Genomic DNA, 16276 nt, shown 5'->3' on the forward strand with positions numbered 1-16276 from the left:
CCATTCCACCAGAAATGTGTCATTGAACTAAGGAGCCTGTGGCCGCCATCTTGAAACGTAAAATAACATCATCTACATTCATTTTCCATTGCTACTCTGAAATGACATCATCTATATTCATTTTCCATTGCTACTCTGAAATGACATCATCTACGTTCATATTCCATTGCTACGGTGAAATGACATCACCTATGTTCATTTTCCATTGCTACTCTAAAAGTCACTGCACAGCGAGAAGCTCAAAAACAATACAAACATACCACCCACGTCACATGGGCCAGAATTTCACATGAGCTTAACTGACAGTTTATTCTAGGATCCTGGAGGCTGAGAAGAAACTGCCTCCAGCTGACTTGGGGTGTTGGCTTAATAGGTTGTTCGTCTCACACTGCATCCTCATTTCTACCCCTCAGCCCCACCCCACCAACTAAAAGCCACAACTAAAAGCACACACCTGCATCTTCAAACTACAGAGCCAATGGAGCCCCCTTACTTCTATCCTGCCTTTACCTTTGGTACCTCTCTAGCTAGTAAGAACCTTGTCTGTGCCTACAGCCTCCCGTGCTTGGAATAGGCCATCTCCAATAATAGACCGACCCCCTGTTCTATAGTCTGTACGCTTGATTACAGCTACAAAGGCTCTTGGATCTCCAGTATAATGTATTTGGAGGCCCATTGGTTCTTATTGTACACAACTATGCTCTGAGCTGAACAACTGTCATCTTCAGTTCTCCCGTAGCTGCTTACAAAGGAGCCTCCTGTCTTGACTTGTTGGCTGTTGGTGCTTCTTTACAGAGGGAGGGGTAGGGACTTATGAGACCTCACCCAAGTGTCTAGCCATTCCTCTCAACCACTTGTATGTGATTCTACCCAACTGCATGTGACCTTGGGGGTCTTAGAGTAAGAAGTAAGGGAGAGAAGGAATAACAGAGGAGGGCTCCATTTATGTAGCTATGCTAAAGCTCTCTAGCTCTAGAAAGCACTATATAGGTTCTTGTGGAATGTATGCATGAAGGAATAAATGATCCTACTTGGAAGATTCATAGCATAAATGATTTATCAGTATCCTAGTATTCATTCATTCATTCATTCATTCAATATCAGGTGTACCAGTCTGGCCTAAAAAAATCACTATGTAGCCAAGGGTGACCTTGAACTTCTGATCCTCCTGCCTCTACCTCCAGAGTGTTAGGATGGCAGGTGTATGCAGAAGAATTTCCTCTAATTATGTGACTGGCTGATAAAGATGGCAGAAAGCCAATCACTGGGAGAAGATATGGAGGCGGGATCTTCTGGGCAGAACAGGAAGGGAAGGGGAGAAGAGAAGGGACAGATGAGCCGGAGGATAGAAAAAGATGGATGAAGATGAACCAGTACCACGTGGCCTGAAAGAGCCATAAGTAGCTAGGGAATTTCACGGATGGGCAATACAGTAGCGGAGGGCATATTTGTATTAGGTGCGCAGCTTGTATTTATATCAATTGAGTTTGTGGGGTTTGTGCGGGCATTATGGGGTTGGAGATTTATCGTTATAAACCTGACTGGTATATTATAAGTCTCCAGAGTTATCATTTCACGGTGCTAAGGGGGCCTGCTAGAGCAGCAGCAGGCTTTTTGCAGGCCAGCCACAGCGGGTGGAAGGCCCAGGAAGTGCTTAGGCAGCAGAGACCAAGAGAACTAGCTTGGGAGCAGGTTTTTTGACCTGACCACCACACCCAGTTTATGTATTTCTGGGGATTGAACCCATGGCTTCATGACTACTAGTGAAGCACCCTACAACCGAGCTACACTCACAGCCCCTGCATTGTTACTCATTGACAAGTTGGCAGGGAGGATTTGTAGAAAACATACGGTAGTGCTTTTGTGTAGTTGTTACTTACTATAGGCAATGGTCTCGATACTTAAGAGTATCCTGATCATTTGAAAGAGTTCTGAGGAGGTGACTGTGGTTCCTTTAAGATCAATTTAAGTCCATAAATCTCCCAAATATTGAGCATCTCCCAACAGCGCCTACCGTCCTTGCTCTGGAAACTCTAAAAATGGAAGTTCTAAGTGTGGAGCCGTGATTGCAGGCTGTTTCAACACTTCCTGGTGATTTTTGATTTCCACATTTCCCATCACAGCCCCTTTGCAGTACTCAGGATAGAGGTAATGAATGGAGGGCCATAAGCGTTCGGAAATGATCCAGGTTCAAAGTGCTTTTCATCTGATTTCAACGGGCAGTGTGAAATCACGGATTTGGATCTTGCCTTTCCATTTACTGGCTGCTTAGTGTTGGAAAACTTCCACCTCCCAAATACAAAATCCTCATTAGTAATAAATGCCTAGATCTGCTGTTGGCATCATGGTAATCAAAATGAATAAAGGGCCTGTTGGTGCCTGGTATGTAAATGCACACACAGAAAAATGGACACCGTTACCACTTGTTATTCCTAGAGATGCTTCATAAAATACAGAACGCTAAATGTCAGATTTTAAATAAACAACAGATGTTTTAGTATTAGTGGCACCCAAATATTACATGGGACACAACTTATATTAAAACGTGATTTTGGTTTGCTGAATGCTGCAGCTATAGTTCTGTCTAGTCTTGAAGCCACTGGAGATGCACATGTAAGGAAACTGGTGTTCACAAAGGGTGACATACTCCAGCCTCACACACACTGCACTGTAAAACTTATTGCTATGTTGTGTTGTGCTTTCAGTTAAAGATGCCACAGTCCCCCCAAAGAACATCCTTTAGTCTCCTCTCTCTCTCCTCTCTTTGCTGTCAATCATCCTAGTCCCAGTGTGCTGCCTACATTATCTAAGCACAAACAGATGTTGACATGAACAAGAAGAGGGGGCATGGAGTTTCTGTAGCTACCACAGACCCTCTTCACCTAAAACAAGAAAACTGACTATAAGCATGTAGACCAAGGCAGAGCAGATATATGATGTTCAGCTGATATTTATGAAGTTTGCCTCCTATGGGTATGAAGAAGGACATTTAGACTCTCAAAGTCAGAAGCCAGACATCCATCCCCTTTCTCTCTCTCTTTTTTTAACTTTGTATTGATTCTCTAATTTCACATCATGCATCCCATTACCACTCATCTCCCCATCCCTTCACATCTGCCCCCCACCCTTACAACCTTCCCCCTTTACAGAAAACAAAAAGTAAAAATAAATAAAATAAAAATACATTGTTGTGGGAGCTGCAGCGGGTCATACAGTATACCCTTTTGCTCAAACAGCTTTGGTTGCAAATGTTCATTGCAATGAGTTATTAGTCTGGTTCAAGATCTCTGGCTTCTGCTACAGTATCAACACTCCTCTTAGATACCCTGTTTCCCTGTTTCATGGAGATAATAAAGCTTTGGATCTATAGGACTGGCCACTTCACGTGCTCCAGGAGTTCATAGATGGAGTAGGTATTGGGGTGGGCCAATTCAGAGCCCTGGATCTGGGCCTGGGTGGGAGCTGGGTTGGTCAGTTGGCCAGCTCTCCCACACTGTGCCCAGGCGAGTGTCAGGGCCAGCTCCCATGCCCCCAACACCAGGTCTCCCACATCCCCACTACCAGAGCCAGTTCTACTATGCTGTCCCAGGGCCAGTGCAGGCCATTTCAAAACTTCTCCATTTCAAAACTTTCAAACGTCACAATGCAAATCTCTGTCTTTTTGTCATTCAAGAATGGTGTGTAAAGCAGGGCCTTGCAAGCTCTGCGATTGACAACTTCACTCGTCAGGCTGTGCCCCAGGCTTGCCCAGACTGTATGCAGCATTCTAATCCTTTCTGTCGGTAAGGAGTGCAGAGAGAATGCATCTGAATGTGCTTATAATCGAGCTCTTTTACTTGGTTCCATAGCAGATGGGCTAGCATAGTAACCACTACACCTCACTACATTCTGTTACCCGGGATCAAGGTGGAGACCAGACCAGGGAGCACCTCATTTCAGAGAGAGCACCTGGGAGTCCTGGTTTGGGAGTCATGTCAAGACGGGCAGATGCAATAACTTCCCTATAGTGGGATCAATACACAAAGGACTCTGCAGACTGATATCCATTTGACCTATGATTGAGGAGGGTGACAACACAACACACACACACACACACACACCACACACTACACTCTAACACTACTCACATAACACACACTGCACACATGCACACTCACACACAACAGCACACACCATACACACACACTCACACAACACCACACACTTACACATGTACCACACACCACACATTCTCTCTCTCTCTCACACACACACACACACACACTCGCGCGCACACACACACTACACTCAAACACGTATACAACACACACAACACACAACACATACCACACACACACAACCCTACACATACACACAAAACACATACACACATACTTACAATGTATTGAAATTATAAACTTTATATCCAAGTCCTCCTTGCTAGGAATTGGTAACCTCATTAATCAGATATAGTTAGAAGGATTCTCCGAGATTCTAGGTCTACTCTTGATCTTCTTTGTCCAGCACCTACATTGTGCTCTGCTCCTCTGTTCCAGGCTGGTTTCTATGGGAACCGTCATCTCCTTGCTCTCTTCTTGTTCAAAGTCTAGATCTTACACACTGAGGTCACGTGGACCATTGTATTGTTTGAGTTTCTCTGCTCTACCCAACTCCCTAACCACACAGTATTACAGCTTAAAGTTGCTTGAGTCCCAAACTCTGCAAAATATCTGTCCCCAGAGAATAAATTTAGAGTTCTACTGTGCCCTGGGCTGAGCCTCCTGCTGGTTGCCTGCCACTATTACCGCTGGAGGTGGGGGGTGGGGGGAGAGGTGGGTCTGAGGAGTGGGGAGAGACCTGGACGAGGCGGCGGCATGCTTATTTTGGAGGTAAAAAGTCCCGAGTGGGAGTTTTTTCTCCTAGGGGGAAAATCCCTTTTCTATCTCAAAGCCTTTGCATTTCCTATTTCCTGTTATAAAATACAGAGGTTTTCCCAACTGTAGCATATAGAGTTCACTACTCCGACCTGCATACTGCTCCCAACCTGTCTGCAGGCAGGGAACGAAGTCTGAACTCCCTTCTTGAAGGGCGTGGCTCTCTGCGGGGCACCCGGGTCATGACAGTTGAAAAGGAAGGAGGAAACCACAAATACAGAAGTGTAGGCTGAGCGTTCACTGAGCAGATAAGGAAGGGGGCACTGGTCCAGAGGCACGGCCTGCAATGTGTGCAGAGGAGGCAGGGGCGTTCCTTTGTCTTGAGCAGAGCTGCTTCCCACCCCCTAACCCCCAGTTTGTTAGATTGGCAAGAAAGGGTCAGCTGCAGCAGGAGCAATGACATTGAAGTGGGCCTTTCTGTGCTACCTTGGGAACAAGTGTCTTGAGTGCTGACCAAATGAAGAGAGTATGGGTTGAATAACCAGGGTCTTAATGTAAAAAATGAAGCCATTGCTAAGATTCTGTGAGAGGAAAACGCCATAATGAGTAGAAATCCAGGTTCTTACCTGAGCTTCCGGGGTACTGATAGTTTTATCATTTTCGCTTCTGAAGCAGGAGCTGAATTTGAAATTGTTCTTGGATCCTTTTTTCTAAATTCAATTTTCAAAGAATAAGAATACAATAAAGTGATTTTTTAAAATCACTCTAGAAAATTACTCTTTAAAAAAAAAAAAATCCGTTCCTTGAGAAACATTCTATAATGAAAGCCACTGAAGGTCCGTAATCGCATGACCTAAGAGTCTCCTCCGTAGGCTGGAGAGATGGCTCAGCCGTTAAAGGCTAGGCTCACAACCAAAAATATAAGAATCTCCTCCATTTGGACAGAGAACTCGTTCAAGACAGAAATCTGTGCAGGAAATGCTTTGCCCCTCCAGACAAACAGAACTACAGCGGAACGGTTCCGGTTCCGGGTGCTTTTGTTGCTTTTGCCCAGATACAATTTTTCTTTTCTTTTTTGAGAAAAGGTCTCAATTTGTAGTCCAGGTTAGACTCTAACTCATATCCATCTGCCTCTGCTCCCTGAGTGCTGTAATTAAGGGCATGTACCACGAAGCCTAATATATCTGTGATTTTTAAAACGGGCCTAGCTGTAGAAATTCCAGGAGCTCGCTTCACAAGGACTTAAAAGATGTATAAGAACAGGCCCACAAGGCTTGTATGCTTATTAAACAGACCCAAAACTGGGCTAGCCGACACATAGAGCAGCCATTTCTTTTCTTCGGTCTTTTCTTTTCATTTTGATTCACATGCCAATGCTACATATTGCAGAAACATTTCTAAAACCAAGAAATGCTCAATAGTAGAATCAGATCCCCTCTAATCACACCTCAAATGGAAGCCAAGCACTTCTCTCTTTATTAATCCCTCTGTCAATTTCAAAGTTACCTGATTATGCTTCTTCCTTTACTTGATCATCCATGCATATATCTTCAACTTCTTTTTATTTGTACATTTTAAAAGACATTATATATTATAACTCTGTTCTCTTTATTATCTTAGGCATATTGAGGTATGTTTAAGACAACACATGAGATACACCTCCTTATTTCTCTTAACCCTCTAGCAGTTCATAATCTCAAATTCTGTAATTAAAGAGGATCAACCATTGGCTTATTGAGAAATCTTCCTTTCCTCTAGTTTTATAAATAATAAAATTGCCAGAATAAGTATTCTTCTATGAACACATTTCTCTGTAAACATATCCTGTTGAATAAATGCTTAAAATATAATTGTTTTGTTAAAGATGTGTTTATATTTTAATTTTGTGTTACCTTTATAATTTATAACTTTAATTAATTACATTTGTAACATAACTTCACTAGCAGACAATGTCATTCATACGCACACCAACAAGTTCCTTACACCCAGACCGGAACTTGGTGTTGTAGGAGAGAATCCTCCCAGGCTGACCAGGTGGGGGCCTGCATTTGAGGAAGAAAAGACAGATTATCAAGAGTAGAGTGCACACACGGATACATGTACAGGCAACCCCGAGCTAGGAGTCACTCAGAGACTGTTGTGGAGCATCTCAGCAAAAACAACAAAACAAACAAACAAAACCAAAAGTGTTTTGAGAATGCCATGACAAAAGAAGAGGGCTGAGTTTCTAGGGCTAAAGTTGGATGAAGATAAATATTTGGGGCAAGCTAATGGCAGACAGAGCCTGGTGAGTACTTTTTACTGCACAGCTTGCTCTGGTGCCTGAGCAAGGTCTTGGGTTGTCTCCAGCGATCACCTTCTGTCTTTCCTGGTAGAAGACAGAAGAGGAACACCTTGCCAAGTTCATGTCCTGCTTTTAGGCAAGGAATGTCCTTAGGATTGCCTTTCCTCAGTTCCACTTTTCTCAAAATAACCTTGATGCCAAAGTGCTGTATTTGAGGTGCCATATTGTGTTACTCTTGCATATCATTCAAAGTTTAATTTTTAAATATAATATTGGTTGAAGATGATAACTCATTCCCATTTTTATTTCCCAGATGCCTAAGAAGGTTCATTGGCCTTGCTGGGGCTCAGAACATGTATAAAACATTCTCTCAAGTATAATACCTCCTTGGCATACTGATGATGTTGAGCTAAGGGAGATGGGACACTGTATTGAGGTGGACGTTTTTCATTTCTTAAACAACTCAGTTGTGTCACATGATGTTTCTCTGGAAGCTGTCTTGTGAGAGGGCATGTGATGTTTTCCTGAAAACAGACACTTAAGAGGGCATGGAATGTTTAGAAAGAAAATAAATAGAACCCCACAGAAAGTAAGAGGATGTTCTTACATTACTATGCATTGCAACACTTTGCTGGTCTTCACTCTGTATAGAGAAATGCACCAAAGAACTGCTGATGGTATTCTGGCTGCTTCTGGCTGCTTCTGCTGACTTGTGCTGGTTTGGCAGAGCCTTGCTGTTTCTGTTGGATTGTGCTGCAGCTATTGACTGGTGTTGGGTGTTTACTATTGAATTGACTGCTGGGATCCTGAGAACAAAGAGTGGAATTGTACCAAGGAACTACTTTTAATCAGGTCCACAAGTCCCTTTTCCTATTAACTCCCCCCTACCACCACCCCCACACACACACCTCTGGTTGGTCGGTTAGAAGGGAGGTTGAACAGTTTAAGAACCCTAAATAAAGTAGGTCTTGAGAAAGCTAAGCCTACACTGTCTATCTGTTTACTCTGAATTGGCTTGTAGAATCTATGACTCCTCTCCTGCAAAAGCGAGCATAGAAATCAGAAATCTCCTTCCTCAAGCAAAGCCGTATTACCTAGCAGGTCACTCTCCAGCCTCATTCCTTCTCTCCTGAGAAGCCTCAGGCGGTGGAGCATTGGGAGAAGGGGTGTCCTAGAGAGAGACAGGAAAGAGCCTGTGCGAACACACCTCCACTCCTTTGTTTATGGCCAGTAGGCCACACCCCATCTTATCCAGCAATGTTTCTCCAAACCCCGACTCATATCACCAGTCTTCACAGAAAATACATTTCCTCCTGCATCTTTGGGTCATTGTTTAAAACTCGAGTGTCACATAAGGCTATGCTTAGATATATTTGTTTGTCTGTCTAGTGTTATGGGGATAAGAAGCCATGAAAATTCTGATGAACAAGGAGAGGACACTAAGTTTTCTCCCCTTCCAAATATTTTCTCTTTTCTGTGGTCTGACTGTTGATGTCTTTAGCTCATTTCTCATGAGTGTACACATGGGACAGAAACTTTTTTAAATACATCCCTGTTTGATGCAAACTACAGGCACTTCATCCTGCTTATTTCCCTGTCTGTCTCCTGATATTTTTTCAATATTTTTCTTTGTCATACTGAAGTTTTTAATTTCTGGGTAAAAAAATTCTTTCTAGAATCATATATAACATCATTTCTTTCTTGAATTATATATGACATCATTTCTCCTGCTTAATAAGTTTAACTCTACTCCAAAGATGCTACATTCTGTTTTTTTTTCCAAGAATGGTTTTCTACACTGTCTAGTCTTCAACTATGTTTTCCAGAATCACTGTCTGTATGCTCTGCACACAGATCTAACCACTAAATGTCCCTGGATTGCTTAGAGGTGATGGAGGTGATGATTATTATTGTTGGTCTCAGATTTTATTTTGGTTTGGTTTTGCAGTTTTGATTTGTCCTGCCAAAGGGGAAATGAATCTGAGAATTTAAGGTCACCTTCCCTTTCCCAAAGGTCTAGAGAGAGGAAAGCACAGAAATCAGGGCCAGCAAACCCACAGCAGGGGGGCTCTGTTACTCATCACATCCATACATATATCCAAATGTATTATGTATGTGTAGGTATGCACTATCTTAGCAGAGGACCCAAGGTTAGTTCCCAACATCCACATCGGGTAGCTCATAAGCATAAATAATGCCAGATCTAGGGAATCCTACACCTCTGGCCTCCTCATGTGCCTGGACTCACACATGCCCAGGCACACACACATACATACAGTTTTTCAATGATAAAAATAAATCTTAAGCTGGACGTTGGTGGCACACACCTTTAATCCCATCACCTGGGAGGTAGAGGCAGGTGGATTTCTGAGTTCTAGGCCAGCCTGGTCTACAGAGTGAGTTCTAAGACAGCCAGGGCTACACAGAGAAACCCTGTCTCCGAAAAAAAAAAATCTTTAATAATGGGTATGTGGAGACACACTTTTAATCCCTACACTAGGAAGCAAAATCAGATAGATTTCTGTAAGTTTAATCCAGCTTGGTCTGCATAGCAAGTTCCAAGACAGAGCTAGAGAGTAAGGCCCTGTCCAAGAAAAAAAGAGACAGACAGACCGAGGAGTTTTATACTTTCTTCAAATCACCCAATAGTTCTTTCTTCTTAGTCTGATGCTGTCCTTGTTACAGAAAGTGACTCTGTGTACATCATATTCTCTCTTCCATGTTGTTCATCTGAACCAAAGCACAAGACCGCTGAGGGGGAAAGACTGAAGGCTGGGGCAGCACAGACAACCTGCTTATTGTCTTCTAGTCCTGCTTAGTCCCTCGCCTGAATTAACCAGGAGAAACTCTCTGTACCAGGTGCCTAGGGGTCACCGGTGTGGAGTAAGTCCCTCACAGGTGTGCAGTGGTGTGGTGTAAGAACCTCACAGGTGTGCAGTGGTGAGGACTCATCCATTTCTCCGTTGCTTTCCCACATGCATATATGTCACTGTTGAGGGCCAAATATTGCTGGTGATGCTCTCAGCTCGCCACCAGGATCTTCCAATCTGTCTTTGTAGTCTTCTCAGGGAATCTAGGCGCCCCGGCAGATTGAAGGCAGAATGGTTGGGCATTACTTCCAAGAAAGCCAGTCAGTAGGGGCCTTTGTCCCTCCTCATTTGGGGAGCACAAAGTTACCCCAGGCAGCGCATTGGCCTCTCCTCTGCCTAGCCATTGCTTGCATGCCAGCTCCACGTTGCAGAAGCCGAGTCAGACATGGCAGCAGGAGCATTCCAACTACTCTTGCCCCGCCTTGACCATAGCCAAAGCTGGTCACATGATCAGCTGCTTTGTTGTGGAAACATTGCAGGCTGAAAATGTTGAGAAAGTTGCAAAGAACATAAGACTGAGTTCTCATAGGCTCTCCTGTGGGTTTTATTTTCTATATTAGCTTTTCCTTCAAGTACATTTTAATTCAAGACAATAATATGAAATAAACTTGAGAAATGAAGGGATCCTCTTTTGAACTTGTTCAACAGTGACATGATTCAGTCTCGGGGGAAGTCTGGGAGAGAGACTTGAAAATAAACTAGAATAGGCACAAACATAAAACATGAAAGAAACTACACTAGGGAGGGTGTGGGGTTGTGCACTGAATATGGGCTAAGGCATCATAGGCATGAAATTATATTTCTGAACCAAAATTAAAAATAAAAACTATGTATCCAGAAACTGGAGCCTTCTCATGGGCTAACTAATGTTTTGACTCATTCCAAATAAGATCGTTCGAAGTCCAAACATTTGTTGATACACCCTTGAACAGTAGAAGATACACAGACTTAGGCTTAGGATTTGATACAATGAGGTAGAAGTGGGAGGAATTAATGCTTATGTTTATACTGACAATGAAAGTAAGAGACAGGAGACCAAGACGGCACGTTTCTGTATGTCACTTGGGAGTATCATTCAGTAAATAACCCATCATGGTCACATGGGCTTGGAAGTAGATCTGATTAAAACTGTATTAAAAGGCCCTCACTGCTTTCACATTATCTGTGGGGAAAGTCGAATGCAAAGAAACAAGTATACACCTGTGCAGAAGCCCTGAGAATTAAAATAATTGGATGAGGTAGATATGCAGCTGTAACCATATCTTCATAATCACAAATTAAAATTTAGAGGCATTTCAAAGATAAGGCTGCAAACATCTTTACAAAGTCGTGACTATGCACATGCCCATAATTACAATGCCAAGAACTAGAATTTCAAGACCAGCTTTGGGTACAGTGAGCCTGAAGCCAACCTGTGTGCTGTATGACCTCATCAAAACTTAGAGACTGGAAAGATGAAGCCATGGTTAAAAGCACTTGCTGTTCTACCAGAGGGCTGGAGTTCAATTCCCACCACAGTGGCTCACAAAGTGGAGTGGAGTGTCTCTCCAATTCCAGGGGTTCTGATAGTCTCTCCCAGCCTCGTTAAGCAACAGGCATACATGCACGTGCTGTACAGATATACATGCAGGCAAAACACCAAGACACATAAAATACATTCTAAACCCACCAAAGCTTAATAGATTAAAGGTAAAGCCATGGTTATCAGGTTGATTTGTAGAATCTGTCAACCTACATCTTTCATACTAATTGTCATAATAGCATGGAGATGCTCGTAGACAAACTCTTACATAAGGAAGCTAGAAAGATCTGAATGCTAATGAGTCTCAATAGAACTCATTAGAATATGATTGTGTTTATGTTATTACTGTATATCTTGCTAAGGAGACTTTCTACCAATGTAAGGCAGTGGTTTAAAAAAAAAATCCTGGATTCAGATCATGGGTCTGCCTCATGTAACATGTGAGCTAGATAAACTTTTGAACTATAAACCTCCATTTCAAAATCAGTAAGTGTGTCACAATGAGGAGGAAAAAAGTCTGATGGCAACATATGCAAAGTACTTACGTGGTCTCTTGAAATATGGAACTGTTACTATTTAGCTGTGCAATCCAGCCAGCAACTTTAACAGCCATTTTTTTAGGCCTTAGAGTGTTAAGCTAATAATACACACTTGTAAAAGTTAACTTTATTCTTATCTGGGTTGAACTGCTGAACTCTTTCTCCCTTCCTCCCCACACCAACTGGTCTACTCGTTTACTTTACTAATGTTGGGTTCAGGGTGGAAGCTGAAAAAGTTCATTTCAGAGATGGAAGCTTAAATATGAAAACTTTATTTTCTGAGCTCTCAGGGAGGCAGCCAGTTCTGGATCTGAACATTTTTAAAGGAAGGGAACACAAAGAGATGGGTGAACTGCAGTGTTATCCAATTGTATTTTGACATTATGGATTAAGCAAGGGAGAACCTGTTGGAGACTGGGCCGTATCCAGGGCACCTGGCTCAAGGTCCTTAACTCATTCTCCTTGACTGTAGGTCTGGAGCTCAGAGTGATAAGAGGACAAAGCAGTGGGTCAACTGCATGTAGTTAATTAGGGCATAACAGGAAATTAGTATATATATTTTTATAATGTATGCACCTTGGCTTAGATAACAGCAATGTCTATATTCTTTACTAATTTAACAGACAATTAAGAAAACATGGAGAAGTTGGGTAGGTGTTTGTCCCTAGGCTGGGAACATAATCTTGTTTGACCCTGCCAGCAGTCTGAAGAGGTTGTCCTTGAGATGGCTGGACTAGACAACTGTTTACAATAGAAGCTGTTCAGTTAAAGGGAAGTCCCCAGCTCCCCTATGCCTGGGACCCTGAATTTCATTTCTTTTTATGATTAAACAGAGTCTGAAAACAAAATGGTAGCATTTACAAGAAGTTTCTTTTGCTTGTTCCTAACACTTATTTATCTAAATATTAGAAATTTCCATTAAAAATGTTTAAATTTAGTTTCCCTAAGGATTATGTAAGAATGTGAAAGCTAACAGAAGAAAATAACCCGAAAAAGTAATGAGAAGGCAGGAAATTGGAATAAACCCATGAGCTTGAAGTACTTATTCCCAGAATAAATATTTGCCTTACATCTTGCAATATTGCTCTAAATGATTATAAATGTCAATTTATTTGGAAACTAAGTTGCCTAGAATTTAGATCAACAAGTTAAATTCATAAGTAAATACGCTCCTTCAGCAATTTGAAGCGGCAGCTAAAGAGTAATTGGGAAATCACAGAGAATTATAGAATTATGCTACATTTGTTAAATCTAGTGGATCTGGCAGATAACTATTTACCTCTGAAATTGCTTTCTGGGAAGTGAAAAGAACAGAGGGGACATGTACAAAAATCAAATCAGGTTTGGTTAAGAGCTTTTCCAAGGGCAATGAACTTCTATTCAGAAAGCGATGCACGGTTATCTCAGAGCCACGACTCCCAGTATCTGAAATAATGTGATTTGGAAACAAAAGGTCTCAGACTTTTCTCTGAGTGAAGCTTTCTAAGGCTCCTTCCATCCATGTCCCAGGATTCAAATGAGCCCATCTATGATGTTTTCTTCTCTTTGCCTTCTCAGAGCTTGGAACGTAGAGAAAAGGCAGTCAGGGGAAGCCTGGAGGAGGACTCTATCTCCTGTTCCTGCTACCCACGAGTCTTTGCTGCCTCCACAGAACAACGTCTAACCTTTTCTCACCCCCAAAGACACTGACCAAGGCATTTCTGGGGCTCCTCAAACTCCAGCCCCCACCCTCCCAGCTAGTCCTCCACTCCACCACTGCAATTCCAGGGGGAGTGTTTGCTTCCACTCTCGACACTACACACTTGTTCTCTAGTTGATGATAAAGGCACCATCACACAAGCCAACTATGAAATGAAGCAGTGGTCCAACTGTCAAAAACTAAAGAAAGGTCTAATAACTGTCTCAGAAGAAAACATTTTCAAAAGCAACGTGAAATGAGTCATCTCATCTTATAAATTATAAGGAATATCGTGGAGGGTGTGGGGACACCTACAGAGACCAGAAGAAGGTCAGATACCCTGGAACTGAAGTTACAGGTAGTTAGGAGCTAAGAACTAGACTCGGGTCTCTAGAAGAACAAGAAGCACTTTTAGCCACTAAGTCATCCGTCCAGCTCCCATCTCAACTTTTATGGCTTCTCTGACAGAGACGCCAGAACACAAGCAAACGTCTAATAAAATTTCTTCAGTCAACAAATTTCCACTGTCTAGCCCTATTCTGAGAAAAGCCTCAGGAGTTGGCTAATCCCATCTCCCCTCAGTGGCTCTTCCTGTTACCCCTCTATTGTGCAACAGTTTTCTCGGAAACTGAAACATTCCAATCTGCAAAGAAACTCCTTAAGCAGAAGACTCTGAGTCCAGACCAGCTGCGTGGAAAACGTGGAAACCCACAGGCTGTGCAGTGTGCTCCAGGCTCCCAGCTTCGTGAGCTGTCCCCCACTGCTGGCGTGGATTTGGGTAATGCAGCTGTCTTTGAGTCATTTCTGCTTCTGTAAGTAACCCCACTAAAACTCATGATTCATCAAGTTGAACTTCACTGGTATCCATACTGTGATCTGTCCTTGGCTCTCTCTGGGTTGAGTGCATGTGTATGCTGTGTCACCCTAGGAAGACTTTTGTCACACACTCTCCTACTGTTGAACTTCAGATCACTGCTTCATTCACCACCACCTCGACCGCCTCACCAATTCTGGGTAATTCTAGGCTCCTAAGTCTGTTTTATCTGAGATTGCCCCCCAGGAGCGACAGGATTCCAGCTGGAATACTGGCTGATCCTTGGGAGTGGGTAGAGAAGAAAAAGGCATGAGGCAGATTTCTCTGCACGCCAAGCTTGATGGAAAGGATACCTCCTCAAGGAAGGGAGATTTCCTGGGGAAGTCATGTTTTTCCTAGGAATTTAGAGGTGGTGCTGAAGACTTGCAATTAAGGGTTGTTGGGGGAAAGATGAATGTAAAGTTCAGAGCACTTTTGCTTACTGACCTCCCCCTGTTCACAACATTAAAAACACTGACTGGAATGTTCCCAAGTTCTGGGTTATAGAAGGCAGAGGACTCAGTCCCTCCATCTCTCTTTGCTATTTAAGCCTCATTCTGTTCTCAGTTGTTAATTTCTGACCAAAACCGGTTATTCTGTCTTAAAATATTTTAATTAAAACTAAATCTTTAATGTTTCATTTTTGCCTGATGTCATTATTGCCAAACTGCATATTCTGGGACTGATTTCCAAGGACACTTCTTGGAGGACACCCGCATCTTGTGCTGAAGCCATCAGAGTCGTCACATCTCTGGTAAACATGACTTTGACAAGCCCTTTGCTGTTGTTCAGTTTAGTGGTTTTCAAAATCTGTGGCATGCTTAAGGACTAGAAACTGCCCTGATCAACCTTGGAGAAGCACACAAAAGAATAACACTGAGGTAGCTCACAAAACTACATCAGGAAGCCCTTTGTTTCAAACATAAGTCTATTGTCTCTGTTGTCAGCTGAGAGGTTCGAGGAGGTCAAAGGTTAGGGCAGTGAGCACATTCTCCCTGGGGTCCTCAGTGACCGTCAGTACTTCCTTTTCCTCTTCCCTGCTAGCTCCGTTCCCACCTTCCTCAGGAATTCTAGAGATAGACCGGTGCTGCCCAAGTGACTCTGGAATCCTCTATTTCATGTCTCTGACTGGCCTTGTTCATGTTGAAGATGAGGAATTATGAGTTCATATCAGGTCATTGATAGATTTCCTTCCCACATAAGATGGCTCCAAGTTTAAGTGGGAGAGTGGGAGAAGGCAAAGTCAATTGTGAATGCTTTTGGCATCCTAAGAGCATCTTTTGCTACAAGATGGAAATAACTGGGTGTGATTTCCGAAGGCAACAGGTCTTCTTCCTGGGGCTGTCTCTTCTTGTCCTGTCACCCTCTTCCCAGGTCTTTAGGCCCGAAATGAATTTTCAGTTACTCAAACTTTGTCTGATATCACTTCTTGATAGTCAAATAAAACCAAAAGATTGACTTTAGTTGTAAAAACAACAGAATATCCATGGTTCAATTTCTCAGCAGATATTTCCTCTGCAAATGACTGTTGACCTTGACAGTAGAGTTGCGATTTTGAGTCATATTGTTCTTGTTTAATGCAGTATACACTCTCTGGGTTTATTGTAGTCTATTGCACAAAATTGAATAAAGCAGGCTTGTTGTTTCTCCTTCAGGATTGATGCTATAATGTGGGCA

The 16276-nt window shown here is 42.7% G+C and overlaps 1 long non-coding RNA gene across 1 annotated transcript in view; it reads left to right on the top strand.

The window, feature by feature from the left end:
• The window catches only part of Gm51762, a 41745-nt gene extending 26506 nt beyond the window's left edge, over positions 1-15239 (top strand). Inside the window, exon 2 of the long non-coding RNA XR_003948858.1 lies at positions 13626-15239. This is a non-coding gene — a long non-coding RNA (predicted gene, 51762). The remainder of the gene's footprint in view (positions 1-13625) is intronic.
• Positions 15240-16276: the final 1037 nt, after the last annotated feature.

Source organism: Mus musculus, chromosome 10, assembly GCF_000001635.26.
Source record: "Mus musculus strain C57BL/6J chromosome 10, GRCm38.p6 C57BL/6J".
NCBI classification, from domain to species: Eukaryota; Metazoa; Chordata; class Mammalia; order Rodentia; family Muridae; genus Mus; species Mus musculus.